The 22,457-nt window shown below is 41.1% G+C and overlaps 1 protein-coding gene and 1 non-coding gene across 2 annotated transcripts in view; both read right to left on the bottom strand.

The window, feature by feature from the left end:
* Window positions 1–22,457, bottom strand: part of LOC133371308 (protocadherin-11 X-linked-like) — a 124,210-nt gene that overhangs the window by 80,568 nt on the left and 21,185 nt on the right. The window lies entirely within an intron of this gene.
* On the bottom strand, window positions 6,079–6,150 carry TRNAL-UAA (transfer RNA leucine (anticodon UAA)). The gene has a single exon. It is a non-coding gene; the product is annotated as a tRNA-Leu (tRNA).

Raw genomic sequence — 22,457 nt, forward strand, 5'->3', positions numbered from 1 at the left:
TACAAATTAACAAATAAATATTAAAACACTTGCCTTGCACTTTTCCACTCAACGTGTCTCTACTCAACAAGGCTCCCACCCAAAACTCTATCCACCCACCCTGGCTCTCACCCAGGGTCCAACGCACACAAATTGCTCCCAAAGTCTCACAACCTTCCCAGGGGATCCCAAAAATGGTGAACGGAAGGATGCAGGGGCAGCTGGAGGCCTGGGCCACCCCTGCGCTGGAAGGCGCCATCAACAGCAGCATCCTTCATGTGCATTGCTGTTTTGCTGAAACCATACACACACAGCTAAATGCAACTCCCTCACCCCCCAAGAAACTGCTGGAGCAATTCCGTAGATCAAACTACAGTCTACTTCTAGAGAGGACCTGTTAACAAGTTTTATTCAGGGATATAGTCATCTGGGTTCATGGGGGGTCATAAACCCCTTACTTTCTTGGAAACAGGGTCCCAGACCAGTCTCGATGTATGAGCCAGTCATGAAAGAGGAGATGGTTAGCCAATGAGAAGAGTTCTTGTCCCTTCATGGTGATTGGAGCTTTTATGTAGGTAGCTGCCACGTTCTGCACTACCTGGAATTTCTGAATTGTCCTCAAAGGCAGCCCCACATATAACATATTGCAGTAGTCTAACCGAGAGGTTATCAGAGTGTAGACAACAGAAGTTAGGCTATCCCTGTTTAGATACGGGTGCAGCTGCGCACCAAGGCCACTTGACCAAGTGACAGTAATGGATCTAGAAGTACCCCCAGGCTACATACCTGCTCATTGAGAGGGAATGTAACCCCATCCAGAGCAGGCCACAACCCATCTATCTGGTCTAGAGAACCACCCGCTAACAGTGCCTCAGTCTTGTCTGGATTAAGTTTCAGTTTATGGGCTCTCTCATCCAGTCCATTACCAAGGCAAGACACAGATTCACTGAATCAGACTGGATGGAGGTGAGTCAGCCACTGAGAAGACTCTTCTCAGTAGCTAACACATAGCCTCCCCTTTCATGCTGATTGACCTACACTTGTCTATTGCAGTGGAGTGTTGACTCACTTTGAATGAGTTTAAATCTCCAGGGCCTGATGAACTGCATGCTAGAATATTGAAGGAACTCGCTGAAGAATTCCCAGAACCACTGTCTATTATCTTTGCGAAAGTGTGGAGGATGGGTGAAGTGCCAGATGACTGGAGGAGGGCTAATGTTGTCCCCATCTTCAAAAGGGGCAAAAAAGAGGAACCTGGGAACTACAGACCAGTCAGTCCGACATCAATCCCTGGGAAAACTCTGGAGCAGATTATAAAGCAGCCAATCTGTAAGCACCTTGAAAACAATGCAGTGATTACTAGAAGCCAACATGAATTTATCAAGAACAAATCCTGCCAGACTAATCTTATCTCATTTTTGATTGGGTAACCTCCCTCATAGACTGTGGGAATGCTGTGGACATAACATATCTCACTTCAGCAAAGCTTTTGACAAAGTGCCCCATGATATTCTGATTAGCAAGGTAGCTAAATGTGGACTGGATGTAACAAATATCAGATGGACCCACAGTTGGCTGCAGAATCGTACTGAAAGAGTGTTAATCAATGTTTCCTTCTCAAACTGGGCGGAAGGTAATGAGTGGGTTACTGCAGGGCTCAGTCCTGGGCCCAGTGCTCTTCAACATTTTTATTAATGACTTAGATGAGGAGATGCAGGGAATGCTTATCAAATTTGCAGATGATACAAAACAAAAGAATGAAATTTAACAAGGATAAGTGCAAAGTTCTACATCTAGGAAAAAGTAACCAAATGAACAGATATAAGATCGGGGATACTTCTCACAATACTACATGCAAGAAGGATCTTGCGATTGTTGTTGATCACAAGCTGAATATGCACAAACAATGTGATGTGGCTGCAAAAAGGCAAATGCTATTTTAGGCTGCATTAACAGAAGTATGGTTTTCAAACCACGTGAAGTTTTGGTTCTCCTCTATTCTGCACTGGTTAGGTCTCATCTTGAGTACTGTGTCCAGTTCTGGACACCACACTTTAAGAAGGATGCAGGCAAACTGGAACAGTTTCAGCGAAGGGCAACAAGGATGATCAGGGAACTAGAAACAAAGCCCTATGAGGAGAGACTGAAGAACTGGGCATATTTAGCCTTGAGAACAGAAGACAGAGGAGAAATGTGATAGCATTCTTCAAGTACTTGAAAAGTTGCCACATTGAGGGCCAGGATCTCTTCTCAATCATTCCAGAGTGCAGGACACGAAATAATGGTGCAAGTTGCAGGAAGCCAGATTTCAACTGAACATCAGGAAAAACATCCTACCTGTTAGAATGGTATGACAATGGAACCAATGACCTAGGGAGCTGGTGGGCTCTCCAACACTGGAGGCATTCAAGAGGCAGCTGGACAGGCACCTCTTCGGTATACTTTAATTTGGATTTCTGCATTGAGCAGGGGGTTGGACTCGATGGTCTTATAGGCCCCTTTCAACTTTACGATTCTACGATCCTATGATTCATACATGTAATTTCCACCAAAGAATCCTGGGAACTGTAGTTTACCTGTCACCGAGTTGTCATTCCCACACCCTAAACTAGTTACAGTTTGCAGGATTCCTTAAGACATGCCATATGCTTTAAATGTGTCCACCCTCTGGAACTCCCTTCCTCTTGATCTTCGACATACTCCCTCCCTGACAGGTTTTCGCCGAGCCTTAAAAACCTGGCTATTCAGGCAGGCCTATGGGATTGGGGAGGGTTAGTTTTATGATGTTTTAATTGGAAACTGATTTTAAATTGACTATGACTGTGTTTTATTTTGTATATTGTATATGATGTATTGTTTTTTATTGTAAGTCATCTAGAGTGTCCATTAACCTGGACAGATAGGCGACCAATAAATAAAATTATTATTATTATTATTATTATTATTATTATTATGTGCATGCAGCTTTTAGGTGTCAGGCTTCTTATTTTTGGATTCAGTCAACTGGTGACCAGATCATGTCAGACCTAATAAAGATGGGGTTAATTATTTCCAACACCATTTTGATCCAAACTAGACTCTGGGCACAGAGTTATGTTCACATCTATGTGTCAAACCCATGCTTCATCCCACAACGTAAGAACCCACACGGTACAAGCAAGTACTGCTCTGGCATGCAATCTGTGTCAGTCAAACACAGACAGAATGCGCTTGATGCGTCTGATGAGCATGAGCCAAAAGCACCAACCCCCCCCCTCGGTAAGCCAAGCTGTTGACGTACACAATCCCAAAAAGAAAAGAAGAAAATGACAGGAATTCTTTTGTTTAATTCTGATTTTTAGCAACAGCTGGTTATCAAATGTACACCACAGACAGCAACAGCAACATTATTAGGGTGTGTGGTGGAGGTTTCACTTCTTCACTTGTGGGCAGTGTGGGGAGAGAATCAATACAAGTTTTGCCTGAAAACAATGAACTTCATTGTTCATCATCTCAAAAATCATGTTTTATTCAAGGAACTTGCTAGTTAGGATGAGTAAGAACACTTTCAAGATAAGAGGCAGCAGGCACAGCCTGGAGTTCTTCTGATCATTCCAAATAGCAGTTAAAAAGTGGGGGAGCTGTCCTTGAGCCAGTACAGAACCAGATCTCCAAAAGCTCGGAAGCCAAGTTGCTTGCCTTCTCAAATATTTACTAGCTTCTCTTAATTAAAGACTATTCCCCCTTCCAAATAAGTTCCACTCTGTCACTTTTGGTATCCATCAATAATCAAGGAATGTTGTGCTTAGGAAGAAAACACTGCCTGCCTCAGATAGAAAAGTGAAGGAATTTACACACACTGAATCCTTTCAAAGGCCAAAGGTGTAACTTGATCTAATAGGTGACAAGCAGCTGCCACTGAATTGTTGTCTCCCCAGTAATGTAACACACACACTCTCTCACACAAACACATACACAGGCCTGGTTTGCATGTCATGCTACACCAAACCATAGCTTAACACAAACACATGACTCCTGAAGAGGAGATTGTGGACACTTTACTCCTCCCTGATCATTCTGGCACTGGCAAGATTTGGCTTACCATGTCATCCAAATTTAGGGTAGTGGTTTAGCTCTCTCCAGTCTAACCATGAACTGTAATCAAGGTTTGCCCTATGGTTCACAGCTCATGGCTTGTCTGGGAGAGCTAAACAATAAGGCCAGTTTCAGACAACACACTCAGCCAAACCATGGCTTAACTCAGAGCAGTGGTAGAATGACCAGGGAGGAGCAAAGTGGCTGAAATACCCTCTCCAAGAGCCTGCTTGAGTTTGCACTAAGCTATGGTTTGGATGATGATGATGATGATTAATTGCTTGATATTGGAAAGGTCCCAAGTGACTTACACAATGTTAAAACAAAACAAACAAAACACACTATAAAAACGTACCAATAAACAACAACAAACAATAGCAATACCACCACCCCCACAGCCACAGGAAAGTTTGGCAGCATATTAAAAACAAAACATCATCTCAATCTATCAACTGCCTGGGAGAAAAGATATGTCTTTACCTGGTGCTGAAAAGATGTCAATGACGGTGGCAGGCAGACCTCACTGGGGAACATATTCCACAGATGGGGTGCTGCAACTGAAAAGACCCTCTCCCTTGTCAACACCTTCTGAACTTCCCTAAAAGAGGGGATCTGAAGAAAGGCCTCAGAGGAAGATCTAAGGGTCCGGGTAGGTTCATATCGGGAGAGGCGTTCCAAAAGATATTGCAGTCCTGAGCTGTAAAGACCTTTATAGGTGAAAACCAGCACTTTTTTATATGTAACTTTTCCTAATGCATTTTGTATGTTATTTTCAACAATGGATGTATTTATATGCACACTTGATATAAGCGTATAATTTTTCTACACATTACTTGGCTTTTGTATTGCAAAATTTGGAGAAGCCTGAATTTCAAAGGATGCCTGTGTTTCAGTTTTCATATTATTGTGAAAAATGCAAATTAGGTGGGTTTGCCTTTAAATGCAAATTGAATCAAATTTCTTCCCCATCTCTACCCTCAAGCTGGAGGACAAACTTCTACATAGGGAGTTTCCTGCACCACTCATGGAAACAGTTTAGAACCTTGATTTCTCTGTTAGTATAGGAAGCTCCTTGTTGCACACAGTTTCTACTTCAAATCTATGGAAGGTCCTCAAGACAGAACTCATTCCCAAACTCCTTCTGTGTCTTAACTCAGAGCAGACCCACAGCATGACTTTAAAGGATGTTCAATGCATATTTAAAGCGCATGACTCCCCCCCCGAAAAAAAAATCCTGGGAACCATAGTTTTTAAAGGTGCTGGAAACTGAAGTTCTGTGAGGGGAGAAACTACAGGGAAGTCATTTGCTATGTGTTGAATGCACTTTAAATGTATGGCGTGGATCCACTCATAAACCTCTACAGGCACCATTCTTCCAGATTTTTCCAGAAAAATACAGTATGTACTAACAGAACTACATGGGAAAGACACAGATCACAAGGCTGAAATAATTACACTTTGATTCACTGTATATATTTACTTAGCTTTTAGTTTCTGCAACATGGTGAAGCTGAGATTTTGGCTACTCTCAAAGAAAGGGAGTTTCATAATAGTGGAGCACCTTTGCCCTCAGCCTGTCTCTACATGTATCCCTATGAATTTGATGCACTAGTCCGAACTGAATTCTTTGGGGAGTGAGAAATGGATTCCCAGTGAGGAAATGTAGAGGAGGTTGCAGTATTTACATTCATCAGGCCTTTAGGGATTTACAGCACATTTCATTGTGCCTGGAAGCTTACAGGAATCCAGCGCACAAAGGAATATAGAAAGCTGCCTTATGCCAAGCCAGAGCATCGGTTCATCTGGCTCAATATTGTCTATACCAGGTGTGAGGAACCATTGGCCCATCAGATGTAGTTCAGAAACTACAACCTCCATCATCCCTGGCCATTGGCCATGCTTGCTAGGGCTGATGGGAGTTGAAGTTAAGCAACATCTGGAGGGCCAAAGGTTCCTCACTCCTGTCCTACACTGATTAGTAGAGGCTCTCCATGGTTTCAGAAAGGATTCTTTCCCAGACCAACCTGGGGATGTCAGGGATTGAACCTGGGACCTTCTGCATTTAAAGCAGATGCTCTACCACTGAGCCACAGCCCCTCTCCTGATGCTGGAGCAGTAGTATCATCATGTGTTCCAGGCAACCTACTCCCACCCACAGCTCTATCAGATACAACCTCTGTGGCCCCCAAAGCCATGGCACCAGTACTTGATCATCAAACAGAACCACACTGGACAGTTAGGTTCCTTTGCTATTTCCCACTTGCATCTTCCTCCCTTGCTCATGCTCAAAACAGGCAGCCCTGGAATATGTGGGCAGAATCCCTCCTGAAAAGAAGAGGAAAATGACATGGGAGAGACCTATGGAGTCATCTTCTTCAGAGTTAGCCCAAAGGCAGGGAAAGACTGCTACAGCAGGCAGCCGGAGGCATAAACATGAAAAAGTGCCTCATTTGAATTACATTCCTGTTTACCCAGGCATTTGACGGCTAGAGAGGGCTGTTCCTGGCAACCTCAAGATCACTGATGAAAGAATGGTTTTAAGCTATGTTTCAGAATATTTTAACTGTGTTTTACAATATTTTTAACTGTTTTTGGTATGTTTTTCTTCTTGTTAAATTGTTTTGTTTGTTTGCCACCCTGGGCTCCTTTGGGAGGATGGGTGGGATATAAATTCAATAAATAATAATAAATAATGTGTTTTCGCAATGGAAGTAAGTTGGAGCCACAACAAATATATGGAACCACAACACATAGGGTTAAACTGTTGGGTCTTGCTATTAAGTACATGCACATAAAATGTATATAACGTTTTGCATGCTTCTGAATACCAGTTGCTGGAAACCGCAGGAGGGGAGAGTGCTCTTGCGCTCAGGTCCTGCTTGTGGGCTTTCCATAGGCATCTGGTTGGCCACTGTGAGGACAAGATGCTGGACTTGATGGGCCATTGGTCTGACCCAGCAGGCTCTTCTTATGTTCATATGTTATGTTCATCCTTCAAAACAGATGTATTCAAGGTAAGGATACGTTTCATTTTGTAACACTAACAACACTAGCACACACACACACTTCCGTGTTTCAATGCCTGGGAAAAACGCAGCTGGGTGGAAATATTTCAGAGATACTATGACAGTTACCTATTTCATAATCACATGCTGCATTAACTTCCCTGATAAATCAGTAACACTCAGAAAATAGAGGGCAAAGCAAGCTAGCAAAGAAATAGCCATGTCCCATGCTTGAGCATCAGTCGCACAAAATGAGGACAAAAAGCATGGAAGAAAAGGTGAAGCACTCCCTGCTGATAAGATGTCTACTTCAATTTACTTAGACGGAAAAACTACAGCCCATTAAGAAGTCCATAATGCAGGAAAATGGCACGGATCGGTGTTAAAAACAGCACTTACCAACAGCAATTAAAGTAATGGAGCAGTGCAGCTTGGCACCAAAAGACACAACACAACAAGGGATCAGCATACTCAGACTGTGTTGTTCAAGGAGAAGAACACAACACAACCATACTGGGATACTTCCACGATTGTTTAAGCACAATTTCTTCGGCAAGGAGTCCGACTCTTGCATGCTGATCACCCAGTTTTAAATCCCAGTGCATAAAATCACAGCATTCACTAGATCATTCACCACACTAAAAGAGCCTCACTGGAGTGGCTTCAACCCATTGGGGTGGGCATGTGAAATGGTCTTCAGCTTAATCTGCCCAAGAAGAAGGATTTGTATAGGGTTGGTCCTTCATTCTCCATTCTTTTGCTTCCTACATTCCTCTGTTAACCTCACTCCTTCCCCTTTGTTAAAAAAGGGTCTGTTCTTTATTGTGTTTTATACACACCAATTTACAATTAGCGTTACCCAGGAATGTAGGAAGCTGCCTTATACCAGATCAGACCATCAGTCCATCTAGCTATGCATCATCTGCACTGTCCTTCTGTACCAACCTCTTGCTTGCTTCTCCATCCTGCCTCTTAGTTTAGGAACAAAGAGAGTCAATCCATTGGTCCATCTAGCTCAGTATTATCTACATTGACAGACAGCAGCTCTCCAGGGCTTCAGACAGAGTACTTGCTTGCTAGACCTGCCTGGAGTTGCTCGGGATTGAACCTGGAACCTTCTGCGTGCAAGGCAGATACTCTGCTACTGAACTACAGCCCTTCCCCAATTACCAGCAATTAAATCCATCCCCTTTCAATACCAACACTGCCCAGCTCCTAGCAAATGCATTATGCACTGTGGTAAGAGAAGCAGTATGAACAAAGGAGGCATTAAATAAATCTCAGAAGTAATTCTGTGCAAGGGAAAACAAGCAAGAGAAAAAACTGTTCAAGCATCATAGAAAAATTGCATGTTGACAGATCTGTCCCACCCATGCTTCCCACTAGCTGTTTAACCAAAAGCTTTGACTTGCTATGGATTTTTTTAAAAAAACAAATGTAATTTTGGTCTAGAAACAGCAGATAGAGGGGAAGTCTCCTCAAAGTCATTCTAAGTGGAAAGCAAATAATACATTCATTTTTACATTTAATCCCAGCTCAGTCCCAGAATGCTGGTTCGTCTTCTACCCCCATTTTTTTTGTTTCTCTCCCCCTCTCTCACTATTCTTCACAGCAAGGCACAGGATAAGGTATTTGTTCTCCAGGGATTGTATCTTAGCATTCGTGTCTTAGATTTCAATTTCCAGGCTTCTAATCACAGCTTTAAGAAGTGTGCTAGCTACATCCTTTTTTTAAAAAAAGGAAAGTTAAAAAAAAAAAATCTCTTTTAAATTACAACATCCATTTTCAGAATCTGCCAGAACAAATAGCATGCATCCTTTGGCTCACTTTTACGGGATAGCTTCCATAACATTAATATATTTGTAAAACAGGCTGTCAAAAGAAGATACAAGGCTGAAAAAGCACTGGGGGGGAGGGGTTGAGAAGGGGTGTGTGAAGGATGATGGACAATTGCTTGATCGAAGCTGAACACAGCTTTGCCTTCCGACATGCACAAATGGCAAATGTTTTCCCCCTAAAATAGGATTGCAAGATTACAGCTGTAATACTGTTGGGGGGGGTGTGTCATATTTTAATATTGGTTTCTTGCTCAAGTCGTCTTAAGGCCATTTCAAAATGAGTGCACAGCATGTGCCATTTCCTGCCCTTGTTCTCGTTTCTGTGAGATGGTGAATTAAGAGCTCAACTTTACAATGCCTTATGTAGCCTCAGCTGCAGAGATGATGCAAACGCTATACAAGCTTAATTCTGTCATGCCACAACTAATCCTTTTGCTTTCCAGTTTGCCATGTTATTCAGGGCAAGCCAGATGCTGCCTCCTTTGGAATTATTATTCGTATTGTGGTATGATTTTAAATTTAAGTACATTCTTTCTTTACCAGAATTGCATCCTACATCTTCAACTTAAAAAATTCCCAGGGCAAGCAACAAAGAATATATATATATAAATATATAAAGCTCTATAACTGCCACCTTGGTAACAGCATTTATATGTTGGCAGCTGATGAAGGCGGAAGCTGAAACGTTTTGTTAATATAATAAAAACCTCTGTTTGGTTAATCACAATTACATTTACATTTATATTTATATATATATATATATATATATATATATAATGAGTTGTATAGTAAATGAAATGAGACACGTAAACTATCAAACAAGCATAGTAAGTCAGCGTCAACTACGCAGAAATGTGCAAATCTGGAAAATAAATCTATTTTTCTGGTACCTATCAATATAGGGATTTCTAATGGGGTGGAGCTACCACTTAAAAGGCCATCCCTGAACTGCAGATGGGGGGGTGAAGCAGCTGGAGGAGTGCGTCAACCAATAATCCCAGTGAATGCACTGACTGTTTTGGGCAGAGACTGACAGATATGAAAGAGCATAAGATTTTAAAGGTTAAAAACCAACACTTTAAACTGGAGTTGGAAACTGAGTCTAGAAGAGTGTTTGCCTATCAAAGTATAAAAACAATTTAACTGTATTCAATTTTAACAAATTTCAATTTATTTATTTAAATGTATATCCTGCCCTTCCTCCCAGAAGGTGCCCAGGGCAGCAAACAAAGAACTCTAAATTCTAAAACATCTTAAAAACAAAAGACTTAAAAACATATTAAAACAAAACACCTTTGAAAAAGCTCTAAAAACATATTAAAAAGCAATTCCAACACAGATGCGGATGGACGTTTAACAAACATAATGGGGCTGCTTCCAAAGGGCTTCAAACAGCCCTGTGCTGTGCTGAAGCCCCATCAATTGGGGATTCAAAGCACAGCATCACCTGCCATCACTATAATGGCTCTGCCTGCCTGTCAAACTTGGCCTGCCAGGGTCGGGGAGATTAAGATCTGGCCCGCCAGACAGAAAAAGTTCCCACTTTTTTTCTGCATGTTGCAAATCAACCAATAAATTATAAAATCAAACAAATTGCCTAAAATTAACACATTGACGGGGAGGAGAATCTTCCAAACAACTCATTACACTTGTTTCTTCAAATAGTTTTCCTAGCTTTGGTTGTGGCAAAATAATGAACAATTACAGCCCCCACCCCATGAGTTCAACATGGCATACATACATGGATTTCCTTTTCTAGCTATCTTCACAAGAACAACCCCATAGGGAAGAGAGGGCTAAGAGGGAGCAATTGACACGAGGTCACCCAATATGGTTTTGTGGCTGAGCTGGAAAACTGAGGCCTTATGGATAGTCTCAATAGCCGATTGGCTAATCTGGCCCTGTTTACATGCTTAGCTTGCTACATGAAACCAGCTCTGAGTGAAGGCGAGACATGACCTGCATTGTGTTTATTATAAAACTAAATTTAAACCCTGCAAGTGCTTTTTTTGGGGGGGGGGAGGGGTATCATTCTTTAACCACCATCCTCAAATTTAACCGGATACATTTTTAAACTAATGAATGAGGAGGGCTTGGGACTCCCCAGTTGTTTGGAAGGCAAACATTTCAAGATTTCACTTCTCAGTTAGATAGGATCTTCCTCCTTTTTACATTTTTTTCCCTTTGAGCACCTTTGCAGAAAGTGAAATGTCACACATGCCATCCATTTCCTCCAACAAAAACTTTGCAGAGTACAGGGATAGTCAAATAGAACAATTTAACAGTGACACAGCCCCCGCGGGACCCTTCAGTGAAGAGTGCGATATGTTTTGCCATTTACTTACCCTAGAATTGTCTATAGAGCCTAATGATTTTTCTAGTAATTTTCGAATGCGCCTTCTGCTTTGAGGAAGGAGAGGGGGGAAGGACTTTTGATTAGCACTTCTCCCCTCTTCTCTTTCTCAGGTGAGCAGAAATGTCTCAAAGGCCCTAAACATAGCTCTGGAATAGCTTCTGTCCCCAGGTTTATTGCAAATCGCATCTTGTCTGGACACAGCTGCCCAGACAGATGAACTAGACATGATGTTCAAGGTATTTTTGCATTTAACACACATGCTTGCAAAACAAACAAACAAAAACACCCAAGACTGTGACATCACAAGACTATGTAAATATGTAATCCTGATTTTGCTTATGTTTATTTGCTCACCTATGCCCTCAAATTGGTAAGTAGAGAAGGGAAGGGTAAAAGGGAATGTTAGGGTGTGAGTGTTTGGTGTGAATGTCTCTGATTGGGTGTTGGATTCTATGGTTGGGAGGAGGAAATGAGTGAGGGTTTGTTTTTAAAATATACTGGATGTTTTGTCCGTTAGAGAGTCAGTTGGTTTTATTCTGGGGCTTGGATCGATAGATTAGGAATAGGGGTAGCTGGTGGATTTAGTCTTAGTTGGATAGAGTTATAGTTAGTGCAGTGATCTATTATATACAGATCTTAATTGCATCTTTAATGTTCCAAAATACCCATATGTAAATAATAAAGTATTATTTTGTTTATCTTGTTCCATATTCACACCTAAGCTTGGTTGCTTACAAGTTCATGAGGTGGCAAAATAGCAAACAATACTAAATCCAATACACACAATCTGCAGAGCCCCTTGGTAAATACTTCAAAGGTGCTTTATTCTGAAACTGGTGGCAGCTTTATACCATAAGGGTATTCCTTGCAGGAAAGGTTTGCCTCACATACAACCTAGTAAATATAACCACAGTGGGTTTGGGGTATCCAGGGTAATCAGAGATATCAGAGATAAGGCTGAGATATAGTGGAGTGCTTGGGCTGTGAGTGAAAATATTCCACATAAAGGACAGGAGGTGTTGCATACAAGGGTGTAGTCGTTCAGGGTCTCAGGGAGTCTTAGACCCTTTACTTTTTGGGGGAACAGGGTCCCAGCAGGATCCCTATGTCTCCAGGATGTGATTATTTCAACCCTTGGCCACAATGTTTTTGCTTGCCTGGATAGAGAGGGGTGTGTGAGTGTGCGCAGACCTATCCTACTGCACAAATATAAAATTCACATCCATTGTGTTGCCCTCATTTAGCTCTGGCCCCACCCATTACTGACGTGTGGTCTCTGGAAGGTTGTCCAAATTGGAATGTGGCCCTTGGGCTAAAAATGGTTGCCCATCCATCCTCTAGAAGTTAGGCACAGGTAGGAGAGGCAGCTTTCTTTGTTATAACCATATTACCAATACAGGATATATTTTTTTCCAGTAGAGGAGTTTTACTATGGTGTTAAAAGCAAATTCTATACTCAGGTGCAAAGCACACTGATTTTTTTGCAGAATGAAACATGCAAAAGAAAATAGAAAAGATATTCTTAGCAGCAGTAAAGGCAGTGGAATATGATACGATTTAAGAAAGTCTTCCCAATGCCAAAAAAAAAAAAAAGTATTTGGTTTTTACTGAGTACAGAGAGCCGGTGTGGTGTAGAGGTTCAGGTGTTGGACAACGACCTGGGAGACCAGGGTTTGAATCCCCACACAGCCATGAAGCTCACTGGGTGACCTTGGGCCAGTCGCTGCCTTTCAGCCTCTGAGGAAGGCAATGGTAAACCACCTCTGAATACCGCTTACCATGAACACCCTATTCATAGGGTCACCATAAGTTAGAATCCACTTGAAGGCAGTCCATTTCCATTTACTGAGTACAGAAATCAAAAGCTTAGCTATGCAACTTGTGTATTATTCTAAGCAGCAAGCACATATTTTATTAAATGGGCAAAGGATTATTCTCATTCAAAAGAACAGAAGTACAGTCTCTCCTTAATGAGGTCCAGCTTTTAAAACAAATCACAAGACAACAGATAGTAACTGAGTTGTCATCAGAGCTTGGAAAAGTTACTTTTTTGAACTACAACTCCCATCAGCCCAATCCAGTGGCCATGCTGGTTGGGGCTGATGGGAGTTGTAGTTCAAAAAAGTAAGTTTTCCAAGCTCTGGTTGTCATAGAACTATTCCTCAGACTCATTGATGAGACCAAGCAAAGGAAGAGAAATTGGGATGTTCCTAGACTGGGCTAGATTATCAGTAGATAAAAGGAAGCCCAGAGCTGACAATAGGTACCAAATTTGCCTCGCCCATAAATTGCATTCAGATATTTGCAAGCTATATGGTTGGTACTAAATATCTTACCAAGCAGTTCCATGTACTGTCAGTAACTATATGAAGCTACAGCCAGCTAGAGCTTCTGACCACCTACTTAGATTGAGTTTTTCAACTCTCTTCCCCAGATTGGGGCATATGAAGAAGTCATACTCCAAGTCAGAGCATGGGTGCATGTAGTCTGGTCTCCTGCACATGGATTTTCCTGCTGTGGATTTTCCTAGCATTGCTGTTCAAGCTCCTCTAACTGGACATGCCACGAAACCTAGACTTGTGCTTTAGCATGTGTGACACAGTTGAGAGCATGTCTTACAGCAGTGGTGGTCAGACAAGGCAACTGTTCCCCCCTCCCCATGGTTATCAGCACTCCACAACTATCTTATTGCTCTGGCCATCCAAATATAGCTACTTTATTGTTCTGAGCCATCTAAATCTGCCCTTAAGAATCTATCATTTTGGTGAGAAGGTTTAATAAAGAGGTTAGGAACACACTGATGGACAGTGGCTTTCCAGGGTTTTTCCACAGCTCTACCTGGAGATGCTGAAGATTGAACTGGAGATTTTTTGCACGTCAAGGATGTGCTCTACCACTGAGCTATAGCCCCTTCTCAAGTTACTATTGGCTAATTTCTAGAAAATAAAGAAAGCCAATAGTAACTTGGTAACATAGCACAGCAATGAAAGCTCCTAACTGTTAATTTTCTATAAGGTTCTGGTTTAAAAAAAATCTTAATGCCATTAATGACTTAAGATGAAACCAAGCTGAGTACAAAAAAGACAGAAGCCATGCTGATTTTTTTAAAGATAGAAATAATGAAACAAACTCTGGATGAGAAGCTCTCATAAGCATTTTCAGCATTTCTTTATGCTTTTAAGAAGTTAGGAGCCATCTGCTCATCTTTAGCTATGACACATTAAATTTGGAAGGGTGAAACCCATCATGGCTTGAAGTCCTTGAGACCACTCACTTTCATGAAACAATAACTGGGATCTACTGACTAACATATTCAAAAGACTATCTGCAATAAACTGCATTCCATTTTCATCTTTGATTTTATTTCAGTAGCGAATAAAGGGAAAAGTAGGTTAAGGTTTCACCTCTCCAATATACTTTTTAAAAAAAACAACACAGCCTTGCAGCATATTGGAAGTGCTCCCTCTTAATAGTGCTATTTAAGTATATGGTACCTTTCATCCTGAAAGATCCCCAAAGTGCTTTATAGGCACTAAGTGGAGGGATTGTTTCTCACATCACTGAAATTCTGTGCCAGCAACAGGGCACTAAAGTGGCTTTGGGAAAAGAATTGAGAAATAATTTATCCAATTGAAATTTCAGGGCAGGGGAATCTAGGTAGGGCAAAAGGCAATCACCGAAATTCACCAAGACTGCTTATTCTTCTGGGGCAGCTACAACTTGACACTGTTTGGTCTGGTGATGTGGTCTTTGTGCTTTAATAAAATTTCCTCGGAAAAAAGGTTCAGTGGGTGGGTTTTGTTCATAACCAGGTTCTCAATGTTTAGAAATTCTCTTTCAGGGATGGGATGGGATCTTGATTTTGTGGGGCTCTCACAAAAAGAGGAAAGAGAATCTTTCTATTCTCTATCAACAAATACCTAATAGTTGGCAGTAACCTTTCAAAACAAGATCACGAAGGCCATCATGGATTATATAAGAATGAACATCTCCACTCAGCATGCTGAAGATGATACTGTAGCAACAACCGATGTAAGCTCTCCTGTGAACCATAGAAGCAAAGGTTGCCGCAATATGGTGTAGAGCTGTGGGTTTTTAAAATGTATATCAGAGTCATGAAATCTTAACCTACCTTTCCCGTTCATTATCTGCCGAAATAGAACTTGTAGCTTCCTTGCAACAATGAAGCTCTGTATAAAATTAGAGAAAGGGATCAAATCATTTTACCTCTAACAACCCAGGGCTCCCAATTTCCTAACCATGGTTACCTTCAAGCAGGAGTCTAAAACAAGTAATAGCCTAGACAAACCATGGTCATTTCTAAAAGGAGAACAGCAGATTCCATTTGCACATAAGAGGGACACCAAATCTTCTAACTGCAGATAGTCGAATATGAGTGACAGTTGTACCAAACCTAAGTCCTACCCAGAGTAGAATCCACTGAAACGAATGAATATAAACTGGTCATGTCTATTAACTTCAGTGAGTCTACTCTGAGTAGGACTGGCATTAAATACCACCCTAGAGCATGAATTGGGCTGGTCTCTTGCTGAAAAGATTTATTCCCAACTCTCTTCTTTGCACTCCCTACCACTAGTGGAGGAGCCAAATTTTAAAGAGATTTTTGTAAGGTTGATGAGATTATTTCCTCATATCAGCACTCCTCAACAGAGTGCCCAGTAGATGTTTGGGGCTGAAATGCCCATATCCCTAGACAGCACGGCCAATGGTCAGGGATGACAGCTGTTGTACTGTAAAATATCTGGAGGGCATCCACACTGAGAAAGGCAGCACTAGATTGATAACAGTGGAGGAAGACGACCATTGTAAATCTAGGTAACAGAACCAGAGAAAGAATTATTCATAATCAAGGATGAATATTCAGCTTTCATTTAAAAAAAACCCTCTAATATTCCAGTGAGCAATTTTTTTCCCCCAGAAAATGTAACACATCAGTGAAGGGTCAGTTGCAAAGAAACTCAGTACTAGCTCCTGAAAGACAGAATTAAATGAATAATCTTTAGAAGAAATGGATGCATTCTCCCCTAATTTTTGTATTTTAAAAAATCACGTTAAGAGGACTTGCAATTTTCAATTTTGTGTTTAAAATGGAGACACATCACTATCAGAACTATTTTTTTAAAAAAACAGGAATGACTTGCCTTACCAGAAATGAGAAAAATACTGTCAACAAAACTGCAAACCTGTGTAGTCCATTTGTTAAAGTAACCATGGGAGACACAATCTCTTTTGAAATGGGATTTTCATTGTCTTCCAAACTGCCTTATACTCATGCAATTTCCTGCACTTCACATTTCTCTATTTCTTTCTTTCCTACTCCAAGTAAGAACAACAGCCAGAATTATTGCAAAGCATGGCCTCAAAATTGCAAATCAAGTCTTCTAATGCTCGTTGGCAAAACACACTGGCAGGGCCACTTTGTTTCCACGTAGAACACTACCTTGCTTACCCACAACTTCTTGAAGCCTTGAAACTCCTGGAGCTTTGAAATGTCTGGCGCGGACAAGAACCCAGAGAATCTTTACACTATAAAAGCAACACCAGTGAAATGCAATAAAGCAAAAACAGGAACAAAAACTTTGAGGCATAAATATTCACGTGGGGGAATCTCATGCATGAAAGGGAGACCTGCACAGCAATAATGTACTGTGTGACCAGCTAGTTCTACGTTATAAAGCACTATACAGCTTGAGACTGGGATACCTGAAAGATTGTCTCAACCAGAGCTTGGCAAAGTTACTTTTTTAAACTACAACTCCCATCAGCCCCAGCTAGCATGGCCACTGGATTGGGCTGATGGGAGTTGTAGTTCAAAAAAGTAACTTTGCCAAGCTCTGGTCTCAACTCTTTTATATCCAATCCATCACTGTACTCTGCAGTCAAGGGCCCCCTTACAGATACCAGCTTATTGGAGGTCCGTTCCATACAATAGAGGAATAGGGCCTTTAGTATTGTGGCACCTACCCTTTGGAATCCTCCCTCCCATTAAATGTTAGACAGATGCTGTTGTAGACCTTCCTCTTCCACAAAGCCTTTTAAATAGAGAAGTTTCCCCAATTCCATCTGTATTGGAATTTAGATGTTTCATCACTTGTGTGTTTGCTGCCCTAGGCTCTGGAGGGGGAGGGCAGGATACAAATTGAAATGACAACAACATGCTTCAGTCAGGGTTCAGTTGTGATCCCATGTTATTATTTATTGCTTAGTGGCAAAATAGACTTCTAAGCAGTTTACAAGTATAAAAGGCGATGACGCAAGCATTAAAATATAAACACCCATAATTAAACAACAAATCCCATTAAGACAACATCAATCATAACAGGAGACGCCGGTTGAGAGATCAAGGGAATGCCTACGTGAAAACAGGAAGGTCTTCAAAAGCCGGCAGAATGTCAGTAGTGATGGCGCTTCTTGTATTTCAGCAAGGAGTGCATCCATAACACTGGTGCCACTAGTAAAAAATACAGTCACCGTGTTTATTCTGATTAGTTTGTGTGATGTTTATAAAACTTCTCAGATTGTTATCCCACAGTTTCTGTTGCATTTCCCCATTACTTTCCACACCAAAAAAAGTTCTTTTTAAAAAAGTGGATTTGCTGCACTAATGTGACAGAGCACTTTAACCAGCACACTAAGCTTATAAGTATAGAATTTCATCCAGAAAGGACGAAGGGAAACTTCTGCCTTCTAGGTGACCTGTGGATCCCTCCTGACTGATGGGTGTTTTCTGTGGGTGTATTCCGCAATATGTTATTGATGCAATAATTGTGGATTAGTGGATTTATATTGGACCATTCACACGTCATTCCACTTTATTAGTTGTTCTGTGATATTTCCCCAATATTATTGCATTATTGACATCTGGACAGGCTCTCTTGCTCTATACTGCAACAAAAGTGGGACAAAAAAACTCAGTACATTTGTGATATGAAATCACAACCCACACAGTGATAGGAATCGAAGCAGTATGTCTGTCCAGTCCTGAATGCACAATAAAAAAGATCTCTGGAGGGGGCCCTAATTGTCTGTTTTTAAGGCTCACACTTTGCTTCTGTTTAATTAATTATTTTTTATATAGAGTTTTGTTGTTGTCAACTTAATTTGTGATGCCTCACAACTGGTATACAGGGGCATATTGCCTCCAACAGTGGAGGAAGCAATTTACAGCTCCCAGAATTCCCTGATCAGAGGAATGACTGTTAAACCACTCTGAGTATTGTAGCTCTGTGAGGGGAATTGGGGTCCCCTAACAACTCTCAACATTCTCAACAAACTACAGTTCCCAGGATTATTGGGGGAGGGGCAATGACTGCTTAAAGTGGTATGATACTACTTTAAATGTATAGTGCAAATCTATAGTTTAAAGATACATTCCAGACAGGCAAAAGCACTCAACGACTGCACAGAGTAGAGATGGTATCCGAAGGCTGGTCCCGGTCCACCAGCATTCTGTCAAACTGGAATGCAGCCCCGATCTGTCTTTGGGTGTTTTCTGCTTACTTTGCCTTTATTCGGTTCAAAGTGATGCAGCAAAGCCAAAGTAGGAACTAGTAACAATGTGGAAGGGAATTTAAAGTGGTAATTCTATAGAGATTAAAAGGGGAGCATAGACAATTTCTCCAAACTTCCCTTTTAGTCACTAGAGAGATTAACAGGGAAGCCTGGAGAGCCTCTCTGGACTTCCTCTTTAAGCTCTAGTAGTTTAACCCTTTAATTCTTGATCTCTTGGGACCCTCAGATGGACACACATACACACACGTGCAATCCCTTTCTCCAACTCAAGGGAGTGTTTTTTATCACCTTGAAAAAAACACACAGCTGCATTGAGTATGCATGCAAATAGGGTAGTGTGGTGGGGTATGGTGGTGTGTGTGTGCGTGTGTGTGTGTGTGTGTGTGTGTGAGAGAGAGAGAGAGAGAGAGAGAGAGAGGTTGCAGTCTGCTAGTTGCTATTTTTGTTTTCTGAACTTTGTGAAAGGGAGCAGCATGGGGTGGGGTACAAATCCTGTACTGAGGAAAAGTCAACAATAAGGCGTTTGCCAAGCAGTATAGAGTGACCTGGCAAACTATAAAAAAATCCGGCTATAAATTTGAAATGGGTGAAATTATCCCCCATCCATAGCACAGAGCAAGGCCTGTGAGAGGCATTACCTGGAGAGAGGGGGCATAGCCAGGAAGAGTCTGAAGGTGTAGACAGAGAGCCTTAGAGGGCAGCAAGTTCCCCATCCCTGGGATGGTGCCACCATGGTTGGTAAGTGAAGTTTTATTTTGGTCACAGACCAGTACATACTCATCATAAATCAAAACCATATGAAATACATAAAATCAAGACTGAATAGGAGATTACAATCAGTATACAGGATTCCCATATAACATCATTTCTCATTGATTTCCAGCATACAATGGCAACAGCACAGAAACCATGCCTGGGCATTCCAATGCCAAAACAGACTGAATCCATCCCCTTCTCTTGTAGATGACGGGATGATAGCTGGCTATGCTAAAACATAGTCTCTGGATAATCAGGACCTGTCAACAAGCCAAAATCCCTCCCCTGCTCCGACATCAATTGGTAACAACTTCTACACCTAACAAAGTAGCCATGCAAATGTTCTCACAGGTTGAAACAACACACAAGCAAATTCTTGATGTTATTTTGAATTTTCCTAATTTACTTTTTTTCTGTTCTTTACCTGGGGGTCTATTAAGTGTGGACACACTTCTGCCACACAAGTTTCCTAACAAAGGTCACATCCACACCATACATTTAGAACACATTTAATGCACTTTTGAAGCACATGTCCCCCCCCCAAAAAAAATCCTGGGAATTGTTGTTTTCCCTCACAGAGCTACAATTCCCAGCACCCTTAACAAACTACATTTCCCAGATTCTTTGGGGGAAGCCACATGCTTTAAATATATGTTAAAGGTGATTGAAATGCATGGTGTGGATGTGATCCACTCCACAACTAGGGATGGAAAGACTTGCCAGTTTCACTTCTGTTTCTCATTTTTCCAATCTGAAATTTAAAAAAACCCTGCATACTGCATACAAAAATGTGTTTATTAGGAGAAATTCACACTAACATGCCGCAAAACGTACACATTTTTAGAAGCAATTCCCCCTTAGTATAATGCATTTTTGTATATTTTCACTAGTATATTCATTTTTATGTACCATTTCCCCTCATATTTGCTTTTTTATAAGCTTGTGCTGGAGAACTGCATTGCAAAATTTGGGTAAGTGCAAATTTTGAAGGATGTCTGTGTTCCAGGTCTCATAGTATTGTTTCAGAAAGTGCAGATTTGACAGATTCAGCTTTAAATATGAACTGAATCAAAATTCTCTTCCATCCCTACCTACAACAGTCAGGTCAAGAAAGAACCAAAAATGCACAACTCTTAGTAAACTTGTCATTGTGGCAAAATGGTCACTGTGGAAACAAATTCAGTGCAGCGAGTGGTTTTGCTTCCAAAGGAAAGGGTTCCTAAAATGTGGCTGAACACAACAGCAGGTTATTAAGGTCATTAAAAAACCTTCTGCCCTGGATTATTAAAATCATTTTAGAACATTATAGCTTGATTCAAAGACTTGCAGCACCAGCAAGTAAGTGCTTAGCAGAGATCTATGAGTTCTTACTTCAGTGTGTTAAGTGCTGCATTTATGTTGGGAGGGGAATATGCTGGTGCCGGGTTGAGGGTTATGTTCTGGCATCCATGGATTCACTGGGGCTTATACAAAGAAACTGCAGTGTCCTTAGCTAAATACACAAATAGGAAACAAAATAATGCAGTCTTTCCAACACCCCCTCCCACACCTCCAAATACCCGTAGGGAGCCATTGTGATTCTGCTGTCTTGCTTTATTGTCTGAAGAATGACAAGAGCACTCGGCAAATAATAAACGGCAACTTAAATACAACTGTAAAGTCAACAAAATTAATGCCTTTAGATTATTCTGTTTACGAAAATAATAATAGTAAAGTGTTCACATCACTGTTATGGAATCTGAGCACTAATTGTTCAGTCCCACAGCCTGGGGATAATGAATGGCATTCGCTGTCTCTCCCTTGTTCAGAGTATTCTGCCAATGCCCTTGGTTACATTTAATTTGACATTAAACCAAATGAGCATAAAAATAACTTTGGAGAATAAATAGCACGTATTCTGCATTGCCAGTCTAGCCAGCTGGTATAATACAAGTATATATTTTATCCCTTCAACATGCATCTCTCATTATTTTGAGGGAATGATATTGTTGTCATGTAAGCTAAATAACATTTGCAGATGCTACAGGGACAAGGCATTGTGCTGACATTTGTCAAGCAAGGAGTGGAGAACATAAAGCTCTCTGTGTGTATGTGTGTATGCAGGTGTGTGGGAGAGTAATATATATATATATATATGCCTATGTGTGTATAATGTGTGTGTGTTTGTGTGAACATGTATGCATGCATACCTTATATGTGTGGTGGCCTGTATGAGGACCAATAAACTGGCTAATCTCACTGTTTCTTCACAGAAATGTTCGATAAATCATTACTCATTGCATCATTGAAATTTATCTGGACTCTGAAGAAGGGACTACAGAACACCAGCAAGGCATACACTTATAGTGTCAGTAAGAGCATACATCACTGGTGTTCTGTTGGTTTTGCAATATAAAATAATTCACTAATACATTAAAAAAACCTTGAGGTTTAAGAACATGCCTATAGCCAACAGATATTTCTATCAAACTTTTAAAAGCAGGGAAACTGGGCAGCTATAGTGAATGCACCAGGGGAGCAGGAGACCTGACCTCCTCTCTGAGATATTGTACTCCCCTACAAATTTGTCAAAATGCAAACACAATTTGGGTTGGTCTTTCACAGTCCAATCCACTTCCTGTGTAGCTTGGAAGAATTTGTTAACATGTGCCGCTGAGCATTTTTACAGATTTGTAGGGCAGTAGAAAATCTGACACAGGGCCAGGTCTCCTGCTCCCCTGGTGCATTCACTATAGCTGCCCAGTTTCCCTGCTTTTAAAAGTTTGATAGAAATATCTGTTGGCTATAGATATGTTCTTAAACCGCAAAGTGTTTTTGCCAATTAGCGATTTTTTCTGATTTTTAATCTAGGAGGTAAGAAATGGGATCTTGTGCAAGTTTGCTGAGAATGGATTGATCATTTGCATGCTTACTGAG

Source organism: Rhineura floridana, chromosome 16 (genome assembly GCF_030035675.1).
Source record: "Rhineura floridana isolate rRhiFlo1 chromosome 16, rRhiFlo1.hap2, whole genome shotgun sequence".
NCBI classification, from domain to species: Eukaryota; Metazoa; Chordata; class Lepidosauria; order Squamata; family Rhineuridae; genus Rhineura; species Rhineura floridana.